This window comes from Phaenicophaeus curvirostris, chromosome 1 (assembly GCF_032191515.1).
Source record: "Phaenicophaeus curvirostris isolate KB17595 chromosome 1, BPBGC_Pcur_1.0, whole genome shotgun sequence".
In the NCBI taxonomy this organism is placed as follows: Eukaryota; Metazoa; Chordata; class Aves; order Cuculiformes; family Cuculidae; genus Phaenicophaeus; species Phaenicophaeus curvirostris.
Window position 1 is genome coordinate 73,712,596 of NC_091392.1, and position 12,899 is coordinate 73,725,494.

The following is a 12,899-nucleotide window of genomic DNA, read 5'->3' on the forward strand; positions in this document are numbered from 1 at the left end:
GCCTTGTTGATCTTAAGGAGACTCAAGAGTGCCCTTCTTTTCACACCTACAGGCCCTCCAGCGCCACTCTACTACCAGAGCCTCTTGAGAGCCGAGCTTCAAGCCAGCTGCTTAGCCTGAAGGGAGAGGCGTCCCCCTCGGCAGTGGGGAGCCAGAGCAGGCGGCTGCGGGAAGAGCTGGAGGCAAGGCTGCTGCTCCTGATGAACTTTGGGCTGTTTTAGAGAAGGAACAGAGGGTGGAGAGAAGGGAGAAAAAGGGGAGAGAGAGAGGGAAGAGAGGGAGGAAGGAGAGGGAGGAAGGAGAGGGAGGGAGAGAGGAAGGAGAGGGAGGAAGGGGGAAAAGAGGGGGAAAAGAGGGGGAAAAGAGGGGGAAAAGAGGGGGAAAAGAGGGGGAAAAGAGGGGGAAAAGAGGGGGAAAAGAGGGGGAAAAGAGGGGGAAAAGAGGGGGAAAAGAGGGGGAAAAGAGGGGGAAAAGAGGGGGAAAAGAGGGGGAAAAGAGGGGGAAAAGAGGGGGAAAAGAGGGGGAAAAGAGGGGGAAAAGAGGGGAGGGAAGGGGGGAGAGGGGGGAGGGGGAGAGGAAAAGGGGGAGGGAGGGGAAGAGAGGAGAGGAGGAAAAGGGGGAGGAAGGGAGAGAAGGAGGAGGGGGTAGAGAGAGGGAAAGAAAAAAAGAGGAGCAAACAGGAGAAGAGAGAGCGGGGAGAGGGGGAGGAGAGGGGAAGCAAGGGGCGAGAAGGAGGGCGGGGGCAGCCCGGGCGCGGCCAATCGCGGCTCGGGGCGCCGGGGCTCTCGCGAGAGCGCTCGGTACCGCGGCTGCGCCGGGGTTCGCCCGCCCGCCCGCCCCCCCCGGTGCCGCCAGCGCGGGGGCGGCGAGAGGCGGGAGCGGCGGGAGGTGAGTGCGGCGGCGGCGGCGGGATCGGGGGCTGCCCTGCCGGCGCCGTGCGGGGCGGCCGCGGCTCAGCCCGGCGAGGGGTGGGGGCGGGCACCGGGGCTTCCCGCCTGCCTGCGGGGGCTTCTCCCCGCTGGGAGAGCGGGGGCTGCCTGAGCGGGTCCCGTCCCCCCGGGAAGGGGGGCTGGGGTGCCCCGACGCCGCTCCGATGCCGAGAATGCAGCTCCGTCCCCCGGTTTGCTGGGGCTGGGGTGCCCCTGCGTGGCTTCATCCTCCACAATTCGGAGGAGCTGGAGTGCCCCTGCGTGGCTCCGTACCCCCCGGTTTGGAGGAATTAGGGTGTCCCTGCGTGGCTCCATCCCCCGGTTTGTAGGAGCTGGAGTGCCCTTGCGTGGCTCTATCCCCAGGTTTGGAGGAGCCGGGGTGCCTCTGTACATCCCGACGTGCCGTGTTGTGTTCCCGTGGGATAACCCGGCTTTCGGGCTCAAAGGGTGCCCGGCCCGCTTCAAAAATAATTAAACAAACAGTCAGAGGGACAGAACGATCTCTGTAATGCGCTTAAAACAAGCCAGCGACCAAACCAACCCTCACAAGTTTTCCACTCTCCATGAACAAGTTCCAAACCTGCTTTAGTAACATTTCCCTGGATGAAATCAGTTTGGGATTGGGCCCATGATGTTGACAGTCCCGCTCGTGCTCTGTATCTTTAGGCGCCGTGCGGTGACTAAGATAGAAGTTAAATACTGAGGACTGTGAGGTATCTCCTGATTTTCTTCGATTTGAGTTAATTTGAAACATCTTGGGTTGGATTATGAGTTCACACACTTGTTAGAGGGTTGTGTCAGCTCATGGTGTATACCTGATTTGCTGTTGCAAGATCCAGAAGAGGAATAGATGAGCCTTGGTGTAGCCTCTGAATAGAAAGCAGCACTAAAGTTTGACTTCTTTTAGTAAAAAGTTTCTCCCCAGGTATTTGGTGGGTTATATTCATGTCACTTTGTTTTTTCTTGCTCCCCGGTGAAGAGCATTGAAATCTATTTAAAGAGACCACAGATGCTGGGTTTTGTCACAGATGCTGATTCAGTGTTTTGGTTACAGTTTTCTGAAAGCACTTAAAGTAGAGGGATCTCGTTTGTGAGTGTGTAGAACACTAAGAAATCTCACTGATTTGTTGTGTATGTTCCCTAAAAGATGCCTGAACATACACAGACAAATCTTAAATATACACAGAAATCTTAAAACCAGCTTTCATTCCTTCTCCCTTAGGTACTTAGGCGTGAACCGCTATCGATCTTAATTTCTCTCTGAGTAATTAACTGAAATACTAAGAAATAAGCACAGAGTCCACTAACCTGAGAGGTGATAAGCAGTGGCCAGCTCACTGCGTGTGGGAAATCTGTTGCTGTATCTAGTAGAATTGATGCAGTTTTATCTTCTGTGTTATGCTTAGACGTGTTTTCCTGCTTCTGTGATAAGGTGTGTTGGATTAGGGAAAGTTAAATTTGCATAGTTCGGTGAAACTAGAACTAGGCTGTTTCTCATCTTGTATGTGGTATATGTGTGTGTTCAATTTAAACATTTTTGTCTCAGACATTTCAGATGAAAAGAAAACCCCAAACCACTAGCTAAACAGAATTCAGAAGGAAATACTTGCAGCAGACAAGTGTCATGGTTTTTTCTGCCTTTTTTTTGCAGAAAGTTAGTCTTTATTTTAAAAAAAAAAAAAAGAGCTAACAACAAACCTACACCCAGCTGTTAACATGCAGTGTACTTAGATCAGGTCTCTGTGCCCTAGGTGCACAATGAGAGAGTATTCCCAGGAGAAGAGAAGTTTTGGATTTCTGTCAAATGATCCATTTTGGACCTGCTTGTGTAGGCCTTCTGGTGCTGACCTCTGAGGGTCTGATCCTGTGCTTGGTAGAGTCGCTGGTGAGCCTCTCATGGATCAGAATGATATGGGATGGTACACTGAATGGAGCTCAGTGTAGGCATAGCTTCTTGGGCATATGGATGAGGTTTGTCCAGCCTCTCGGGACTTCTCTGTAGCCTCCTTTTGGATCATCTGTCTGTGTGCCCTGGAAGCTTGAATGGTGGGTAGTTTTTAATCATTTAAGTTACCTGCTGTAGTTTGGGATCTCTCTTGAATCCTTTAGTGACCACAAGAGACTAGTGACAGTTTGAGAAGCACTGGTTTTGTCCACTGTGTCTGTCTAGGCAATGTGTTTTTCTTGGTTTTAAAGCTTATCTTCTCCCTATAGATTCAGCATTCACTCAGCCTATGTTTATTCTAGTTAAAATGCTCTTCTTACCAAGCTTAAGCTGAGGGTTAGTTAAAATGTAAAGCCAGTTGATAAACTTTGGTATTTGTATTCTAGGAGGTGCAGGGTAGACATGTAAATTACAATGAAAAGAATTAATTCTCTGAATACAGTATTCATCAGCACAAAGACTACTAAGCAGATATTATATGGTAAATGGTTTGCTTTACTCCCCTAGAAAGAGGCTTTATGTGTCTTAGGGTAACGACAGTGACATAAATCAAGCATGCCATTGTCCACAAAAGCATTTAATCTTCTCTTGTTCGCAGCTCATTTCAACATATAGCTGCACTTAGAGCAGACCTGCCATCAGTTATAATTGCATTACTGTGGCATGAAAACGTGGGTTTGATAAATAACTGAACAAATTTAATTCTTTGAGATGGGTTGCTGCAGGATTTCTCGAAGTCTGGTGCCTAAATAACATCTTTCGTTATGCAGGAAGAATAACACTGAGGATAAACCAGTCTGATGTGGGGTATGCGCTCAACAAAGAGTTATTTAGTGCATGCTGTGAATGTACATATAAATGCTCTTAGTTTTGTATATATCAATGTTATTAGAAGAGTTATTTAATGCATGCGGTGAACTCTGTGTAAGGTGGGGGATCCTTTCTTGAAAGATCAGAAGTTAGTTGTTGCCAAATGCAGAATAGACTTGATCATTTGGTTGGTATGAAAAGTCCTGAAGCTCTGTAGTCTAATACTACAGGATAACTTTTGGCAGTCCCGCTGCTTCTGCATCTGCATGAGGAAACAATAGAACATTTTTCTTTTACAACAGTAAAACCAAAACAAGGTCTAGGGAGGTGAATGCATTTATTGGAGAGAACTTCTTTTCCTTGTCATAAAGAATTTTATCAGCTTGGAAAGCATTAAGATGGGCAGTTGTCTTGGTTAATACTGTGTTTTACATGTGAAATTCTGTAGTTTTGTGAGGCTTGCATGGATTTCTCACTTCATATTTTGTAGAGCTTTAAAAAGGAAAGGAAAACAGTGGATCGGGAAAAATAATAATCTTTATGCATCAGTTATCTGCTTTTCTGACTTCTCAGTAATTTTCACATTGGATTTTGCTATCTGGTTTGAATGGTAAATTTGGAACTTTATTTATGACATATATCTTTAATATTTATACCTGCAAACTGGCAATTTGTTAGCTGACGTGGTTTTACAGGAGTTGGAACTGAACAGAATATGAAGAAAGCAGATACCTAGAATTTTAGTGTAAGAAACTTGCTTCAGAGGAGTATTTATGAGATTTTGATTGTCAAAGGAACAATTGACTTAAATTTTACCTGGCAGAAGGGAATAACGGTTGATTAAAATGGCAGTCTGGGTTTATGAGATTTCACCAAAGTAAGAATCTCCTGAAGCAGTAAAAAGAGTGACAACTATTCACCTTTTAGTAACAAAGAACAGGCAGTATTAAGTAATAGTTTGATGTGAAAAAGTTGCGCGAACAGATTGAGTTCATTATAGGCAGCAGAGTGATCAGGAAGGAAGAAATGAAGGGATAACTGGGATCTGCATGGGGAGAGGAACTGTGTTCAGTCGTGTTACAACTTACGTTAGTTATGTCTTTTAGATTACAGAGTTTGAGCCTGTGGTCACTAAGATGTTGTAGAGGAGCTGCAGACCTAGCGAAGATCTTGGCACGTTGCATTCATTAAATTTCATTCCACAGAAGTGGAAAGAAATAAAATTATCTTTTGAATAGATGAAAAGTCATGAGACATTTTTCTGCTATGTATAATAAAGACAGCAGCTTACAGTTCTTGGACTGTTGTGTATAATGTCACAGTAAGTAAGGCACTATTACTGCGTTTGTGAAACTTGCCAAGAAATTTTAGATCTCTTTGTAGAAAAATAAAACCAAGCAAACCACTCCCCAGACAAACAATTATAAAACTTTAGTCAAGATGGTACCTTACTGTAAAGAAGTACTTGGCTTGGGGCCCTTTTTATGAGCCACTGCAGTAGAATGCTTATGAGAAATACAGTCGTGCATAAGTTGGATGCAATTAAAATGAAGATACTAGGTTGTGCCAAGTCATAGAAGTTACAGTCAACTTCCATACATAGGAGTTTAAACTAGGGGTGGGTGGGATATTAAAGTCTTAACTTCAGTAAGAGATGTGACTACCCTCAAGCTGCTGTTAAGAAGGACGTAAGCAACAAAAAGTTGCTTGACAGAAGTGGGGAGTTGTGTCCTCAGGGGGCTGCCCTGCTTGTACAAGGTTATGCTCCATCTCCTTGTCTCTGATGCAAAAGAGTGACACAAATCATCTAGTTCTCTTGTGCTCTACCACAAACTTCTATTGGCATCACTTGAGAACTCCCACAAAGGACAAATACGTCCTCTTCCTACCAGATCACTGCCAGTTTGGAGACTATTGGAGTCTGCTCTGTGGGAAAAGGTTTTCCAGGGACAGAGTTCATTTCCAGGGTAGATTTGCCTCCAAAGGCAAAAGGTTTGAATTCAAACCTTGAATTTGCTGGCACTTCTGGCAGTCTGAGCCCAGTCACTTGTGGGGGATCACTTAATAAAGCAAACCTTTCACATGGATCACTGTTAGTTTACTTTAGGGTTTTTTTTTCCAGAATGAGTACAGCTCAATCTAACTCCGAGAGGCCCGACTGAGCTGCTGTGTAATGCCAGAACAGCTATAGCCTCTCTTGGTAGAGAGCCTCAGTGCTATTATGACTGCAAGAGTTAAACAAAAGACTCCACCTGCTTATAGCTGAATTGAGATAACTTTTGGGATTCAACTGTCGTTGTCCACAGAAGGGTCATTTAGTGCAAGCCAGCCAGTGTGCAGACTACCTAGCCACAGAGCCCCCTTTGCCACTGTTTGAAACTGAAGTTAAAATTAGCCATCTTAGGTTTCCACGTGTCACAACTGAGCACAGAGGAGAGGGTGACAGGACATGGGTGTAGCCCGTTATGTCCCCTTTATTTTCCCGTGCTGATCTACACTTTGGCTCATTAGCTAGACCTGAACCCATATGTGAAAAGGGCAGGAGCAGCTCGCAGGCTGAAGTTCTCTACTTCTTCCCAGAATGAACGCGACAAACCTTTCAGGAAGAATTCCCTTTTGCCAAAGTGGTCAGCTAGAAATAGCAGACCTTAGTCCAATGGCATTGTGTACATTTTGTTTTGCTTTATATATAGGATAAGCATTTATCACAGACGTTTCTTAAAATCTGTTTTAATTATTTTTTTTTTTACAATCAATAGTTGCATAATGTGTTCCCAGCCTTTCCTTCTTATTGGTGCCTTGCAAGGGAGTTAACCAGAATGCCAGCCAAGCATCAGCCCAGGGATGAAAGAATTGTTCCACTTAAAATGTCACTAATTTTTAGCATGCTGAGTCTTGAATGAAGAGGAAAGCTTATATTAGTACCTCCACTGACAAAACCATTGTGCTGCATTGTTTAAAGGCAGTTGTTTTTTCTTGAAGGCAAAGATAATGGGATTTTTCTGTTTTGTGTGGTATTTAGTGTTTGGCAGAGCAGGAAGGAACAGATTCAATTACAAGGTAAAGATTTAATGGGAGTACCTGTTTTTCTACAAACTGTAAAAACTGAATATGGAGAATAATTAAAAGTATAATTTAACAAGCATTAACATCTGAAACTAAAAATTGAAATTAGTGTTCTGCATGGGAACTTCTCTATGGGGTACTAGGCAATCAGACAGCAATGAAAGATGTGTCTGTTACAAACGTGTAACAGTGGAACTGTTAAAGCACATTCCTATTTAGTGGAGTAATGGCTTTTGATTAATAGATGTTTGTGTAGCAAATACACTGGGTGAGACTTACTTAGCCAGTAAGGTAGTTTTATGGTGCAGATGATAATAGGGGCTTGTCTTGAAAAGCACTTAAGTGCACCACAGTGAATTCTGACTGTCAAGGTGAAAGAAAGGAATTGTGTCACTTCTGGTGTCATTAACATCTTTGTCAGTGGGTTTTGTTTGTGCTTGGTTAGTCTACTAAAGTGGTAAAGAATTCTGAGCAGGTGAGTTGATATTCTCCATGACTGACTTGATATATTTCATTTCTGGAAATCAAAAGCTTTCTTGTGCCTAAAGAAAATATCTCTTACTAAATTAAGCTGACTGTCCACACTTTAAAATAAATTATTTCCTTCACTTCATGTAATTAGTTACAGCATAACTTTATTTCTGCAAATGCTGTAGGAAAGGAAATATTTGCATTCTAGTCTGGGGTGGGGGGAGGGGAAGACAAAATGAACCAACCTTGATTATATTGTAAATACATTTTCTAGTTAAGACTTATTGTTTAGTCCTTCCCCAGTCTTAACAGACATAGGTAGCATCTTAGGAAGTTATGCCTAAGTGCAGAGAGGCAAGAAGACAGGGGCTCTCAAATTCACCTTTCAAATTTCTTGTGAGAGCAGTATGTAGATGACCATTTAATATTTAAGTGTATTAGATCAGTTCCCTTATATAGTTAATTATTCTGTGGAGACTTACCCTCTTCTGTCTTGTTAATATTCTCAGGGAGTTTCATTTAACAGAAAAAGAGAGTTATTATAAAGTATGTGTTATGTGTGCATTGTAGCCCACTTGTACTCTGGGTAAGTTGCATAAGTTGCAATTAGAACGTTTTCTTGTCAGAAGAAGAATTATGTTAAAACCACCTAGAATAATCTCCTGTAAATTGTTTAGGGTTTGAATCATTCCAAATAGAAATTGAGTGAACTGAGCGATGGAAAATGACACTAAGATGGATAAAAACCTATTGAGCAGAGACTCGTTTTGATGTATTTGAAAAGCCCAAAGCGCAGACAGAATATGGGCTTTACATTAAACATCTAGTGATGGGAGGGCGGGGGATCCTCAAAAAGGGAAATAAAAACATGTATGCAGTATAAAGCATGACTATAATTGACCTTTAATGTGCGCTTAGAGATGTGTGTGGAACTGGTGTTGTGTGAAGCTCACCCTGATATTCTTCAGCTGAATCTGAGTGTCACAGCTGTCTCTGAGGTTGAGTTATTAAGCCATAGAGCGGTTAGGCGGCTACAGAAGTTGAGGCTGTGGTTCTCAAGTCCAGTGAACCACAGACTTCTGTCAAGGCACAACACACTCCTAGACTGTCATGCAGCTTTGATTAACAAGCACTCTGGTCCCATTGACCAGCCACACGCCACTGATAGTGTCTATGGACCACAGGTTCAAAATTACTAAGTTAGGATAAGCTGGGGTATGCGGAACAATCATCTTCAGGAATACTTTCAGGTAAGAACATTAATTACAGGTAATTTATTATAAGATTTTGGGAACAGTTTTTACATTGAAGGTAGATAAAGATCTGGAAAAAGAATTAGTTGTTTTGGTTTGGAAAATGAAGGGAGTAGAGAAGGGGATTTCCTCCTTTTCCAGTTACATCTTTTTCCTCTCCTTTCTTTTCCTTCCCTGTCTTTTTTCGTGAGCCAGTCCTAAAATGGAAAAGAGTGAAGTGGAATGCATTAGATGTTCAAGCTTTGCTGGCAAACCTTCAAAGAAACTGGAAAATTTTTTAGCTTCTTAATGTCACAGCATCCACAACTTCTTGACCAGCTCTGGTTCTCAGTAATTAGGAGTTTTTACAGGCAACATTCATCCTTTCCTTGAACAGGAAGCAACACGCTGAAGTCACTGAGCCCCATGTGCACAAGGAAATGCAAAATTGTCTCCAAAGATTTGAGGCCGTTTGAGTAAGGTAGTGTTACAGGAGAACAAATGTGTGGGATGAAAACCTGGGATTTGGCCGTACTGGTGTGGTAGCAATATGAGGAGAGATGGAGCTGTCCAGGTCAGGATTATAGTATGTATACCAGGAATTCAGTTTGAGCATATAAATCTTGGCATTTCCTGAGGGTTGGTTGCATCTGGAATGTAATGTGGATGTAAGTGAACTTGTATCAAAGTTTCTTGTGACAGGAATGGTGATGTGTCCTCTTGTCTTCCAAGATTTACTGCTCTGGGCTTTGTCACGGTGGGGAGTGTGAAATGAATGCCATACTGATACAATAGATCCTCCAGACAGTGCTGTGAATCTCAGACCGTGGGTGTGTTAGTGGACTAGGCAATATTTAATTGATCTGATCCCAAGTCCTTCGTTCAATATTGGTGGTGCTGATATTACTGCAGGGTCACTTAAAGGAACTTTCCACTTGGCTTTTCAGGAGGTGTCATGACTACAACCTGCCGTGTCCCCTGCTGTCATAGTGCCATTTGCTTCAAGTTCATACTGAAAGCATTATCTCTAGCAGCTATGGTTCATTCATAACTCCAAAGTCTTAGGCTTACGCTTGGATACCTTTAAGCCTTATTTAATCTCAGAGGGCATCTGATTCATGTTAACTGTTTGCTTTTACTCACAGACATGTAAGCCAATTGTGTAGTGACAGATGATAAAAGAAGGACAAATCCTTTTCAGTGTTCAGCAAAAACAGATGAATGTTATATCACCCAAACCAGAGATGAGAGAATTTCATGTATCTGAACATACCCTGACCTACACCACTGATTTCAGCTGCTGCTCACAGCTTGTACTGTAGGCTGGCTGCCGACAGAATAATTTTGCTGAACACCTTTGCGGGAAACTAGTAAAGAGGATCCTTGGAGCCTGCCAAAAATGCTGCTGCCTTCACTTATCAGTAAGATGCAAAACTGTGAGAAGGTACAATAAAGAAATATGCTTGCCCATCACCTGTTTAAATAAGCAAAATAACATTTTGTCTTGTAAAAATATTTACAATGAAAAGCAACATTTAGGAGAAATATTACTAGATGGATGTCCATCTTTTCATGCACACTTTAGATCACTGGGTTTGAAAGGATTGAAAGAGTCATGGAAAGTAAAAAAGTGAAAAGGGAAGTAATTATGAGGTAATTGGGGACAAAACGTTATATTCTAATAAAGATAGGTAATTTAGCTATTTTTCACTCTGCCCTTTTTATTAAATAGGCAGTAATATTTAGAAAGCTAATTTTGGTTTCGTTTACAGACCAATCATCTCAGTTTCAGATTTTGACGCCCAGACATGAGATGAGCGTGTGTTGCTTAGGGAGCAAAGGCTGCAAGAGAATTATGATGACAATTTTGGTTATACTACTTCTCTTTAAAAAGAAAAAAGTACTGAAACCTGTTAGTGTTCGTCTTTTTTTCCATGTAGCTCACTTTTGAGACCAGTCTTGACAATGTCTTTGTTGTTTCTGTTTGACTGTAATTTTCTCAGTGTGAGAAACACAGCACAAATGTATTTTCTTCTTTCTTTTGTCTTAGTGCTCTGAAACAGCCATGTCACCTTTACAGAACGCTGCCATACAAACTAAGAGGATAAAAGCTTCTGTAGTCTTACTTAGGTCATTAGATAGCGATAGTGAATCTGCATCTGCCTGTGTGCAGTTGAAGAATGGAGTTGCATGATGAAATTTTCTTCTGCCACTGTGGAATCTAAGTGCTTTCCCTCCCCGTCTTGCCTGCCAAGACAAGGCTGGATTTTGCCACAAAGATGTTGGTTAAGTAAGGTCCGCCCACCTCCTTTCTCTTTGAATCGTAAAGTAAATCCTCTCCAGATATTGGAAATTAATGAACCACCAGTAAGAACAGTGCAAATTAAGCTCCATATTTGTCTTGGATGGAAGGCCAGACTTCTGTCTGGAACGTCTGAATCTGTGCTTTGGGTGCAGCTTCCTTCTATTCAGGGGTGGTGATCATCTTGTCAACAAAGCATCAGATTTACAAAATGAAGTCGCTTACAGAAGTAGGCTCCCATTATATGTGTGCATCTAGGGAGGGAAATAGGGGATTTATTTTTTTTGCCTGTGATATAGCAAGCGCTGCACCTGCTTATGCTTTTTCCCTCCTGTTTTCTCTTCCTTAGGTAGATTGGAAATGGAGTTTGTGCTTGATCAAGAGTGTAGGACTTCTAAAGGAAATAAAATTTGGTGAACCTTATTTTTTGCAAGGAAGCTACACTGAATGCATTCTAATGGCTTTCCAGATTAATGGCGTCTTAATATTTGTCAATGACTGATGTATGAATAAAATAAGCATTTAAGAATTTTGCTGTAATTCTTGCCTGTCTTTGGCACTTCAGTCAACACTGCTTCTAAGCAAGAAGTCTCTCTTGTTGATAGGCTAAATCTGCTGTCCTCATTGAATTTGGTGGTATAATTCTCATCATCTTTGAGCAAGAGGGGAACAACAAAAGATAATCCAGCCTCTGTTGTGGATTCCTATAATGTTTTTTGAAGTGACAGGCAGGATGAGGATATATAAATGTGCCAAGATCTTTTTATAAGTGCTTTTTCAATATCGAAAGATCTGATGCTCATTGAGGTACTGACTGCATTTCACCCTGCGTACTTCACAGGCATTATTCGATCAGTTTAGGAGCTGTTTATGAAGCACCAAAATTCAGAAGGCCTTTCTTCTTTGAAGGAAACACCTTCTTTTCTCTTGCCATCTCTAAATTCATTGAGCAGCACCTATCATCTAATGCTATTTATATTGAATTAATTTGTCATCCAAATGCAGCAAAGTTTAAATGAATTAATATGATTGACTGAATTTTCAAAATTACTGCTGTAAATTATATTTGTACAGTTTTGCTTTCTAGCAAAGTTAATTCACTGGAATTTATGTAGTGATTTGTGGGGATGTAGTAATTTATTATGAGAAATGAAGATTGATGTTCACGATCGAAGATTTTGTTCCGAGATTATCTGTGTCCTCTTAAAATTACTCCATTTTCTTAAAGCCGAGTTGAAAATATTGTTACTTTTTCTTAGTTTTCTAATTTATATCACTTGCCTTGGCAAAGGGGCACCCCTTTGCTGGCAAGAGACAAGGCAAATATTTCTAATGATTTAAGTCCTTGATATTGAGTGGTTTGTTCAAGGTGATCCTATGTTTGTATGCTAAATTTTCTTAAAGAAAAATACTTGGGAGGTTGTAAACTTTTATGGGCTTCAAAAAGCAGAAATGCTATTAGCATGTGTGGTAGAAGTATTCCTGTTGTCTGCTCTGCTTTTTGCATGGCCCTGGCACATAGGAAATCAGCAGGTCTTGGTTCTTCCTGCTGAGAAAGTGTGGGGCTACATGTATTGCTTGAAGAAGTACTTTGAGTTTATATTTTGTAGGAACACACTGGGATACTTTCACCAAAGATGCTAGGTAAAAGCAGTTTATGTTTTGAAGGAATGTGCTATTTTGAGGGAGGATAATTCATTTTCCCCACGTTATTCAGTCCTTGGCCTTTCAAATGGTATCAACAAAGGAAGTGACTCTTGCAGATGCTTTTGTGATGTGGTGCCTAATTTATTGAGAGCTGGACTGAGATCCATTGACTCATTTCACATAAGCCACCAAAGAGCTATTTCCAGTTATTGCCTGGACCAAATCTTTGAGCTGAAAGATGCCATCTCTGACTGCCAGCCGTGCATCACAAGAAATATGACAAACTTGCATTACAAATATTACAACATTATAATTCAGCCTTTGAAGTTTTTGGCACTTATTTGGCAAAGGATGTCTCCAAAGAGGTATTTTTAGCAAACACTATATTAAAAGCTTCAGATCTTCATCTCCCTTTCTTAGTGAAGAATATTTTTACTCTCTGTGAGGTGTCCATAGTTAAATGATGTAAACAAGACAAGATGCTCAAACCACAGTTG

At 41.8% G+C, this 12,899-nt stretch overlaps 1 protein-coding gene across 2 annotated transcripts in view; it reads left to right on the top strand.

Moving 5' to 3' along the window:
• Positions 1 to 802: 802 nt before the first annotated feature.
• STK38L (serine/threonine kinase 38 like) overlaps positions 803 to 12,899 on the top strand; it is a 50,677-nt gene continuing 38,580 nt past the window's right edge. Inside the window, exon 1 of one of the 2 annotated variants that reach the window (XM_069862957.1) lies at positions 803 to 888. The gene's annotated coding sequence lies outside the window, so the exon portion shown is untranslated. The other variant, XM_069862967.1, reaches the window with a different exon arrangement.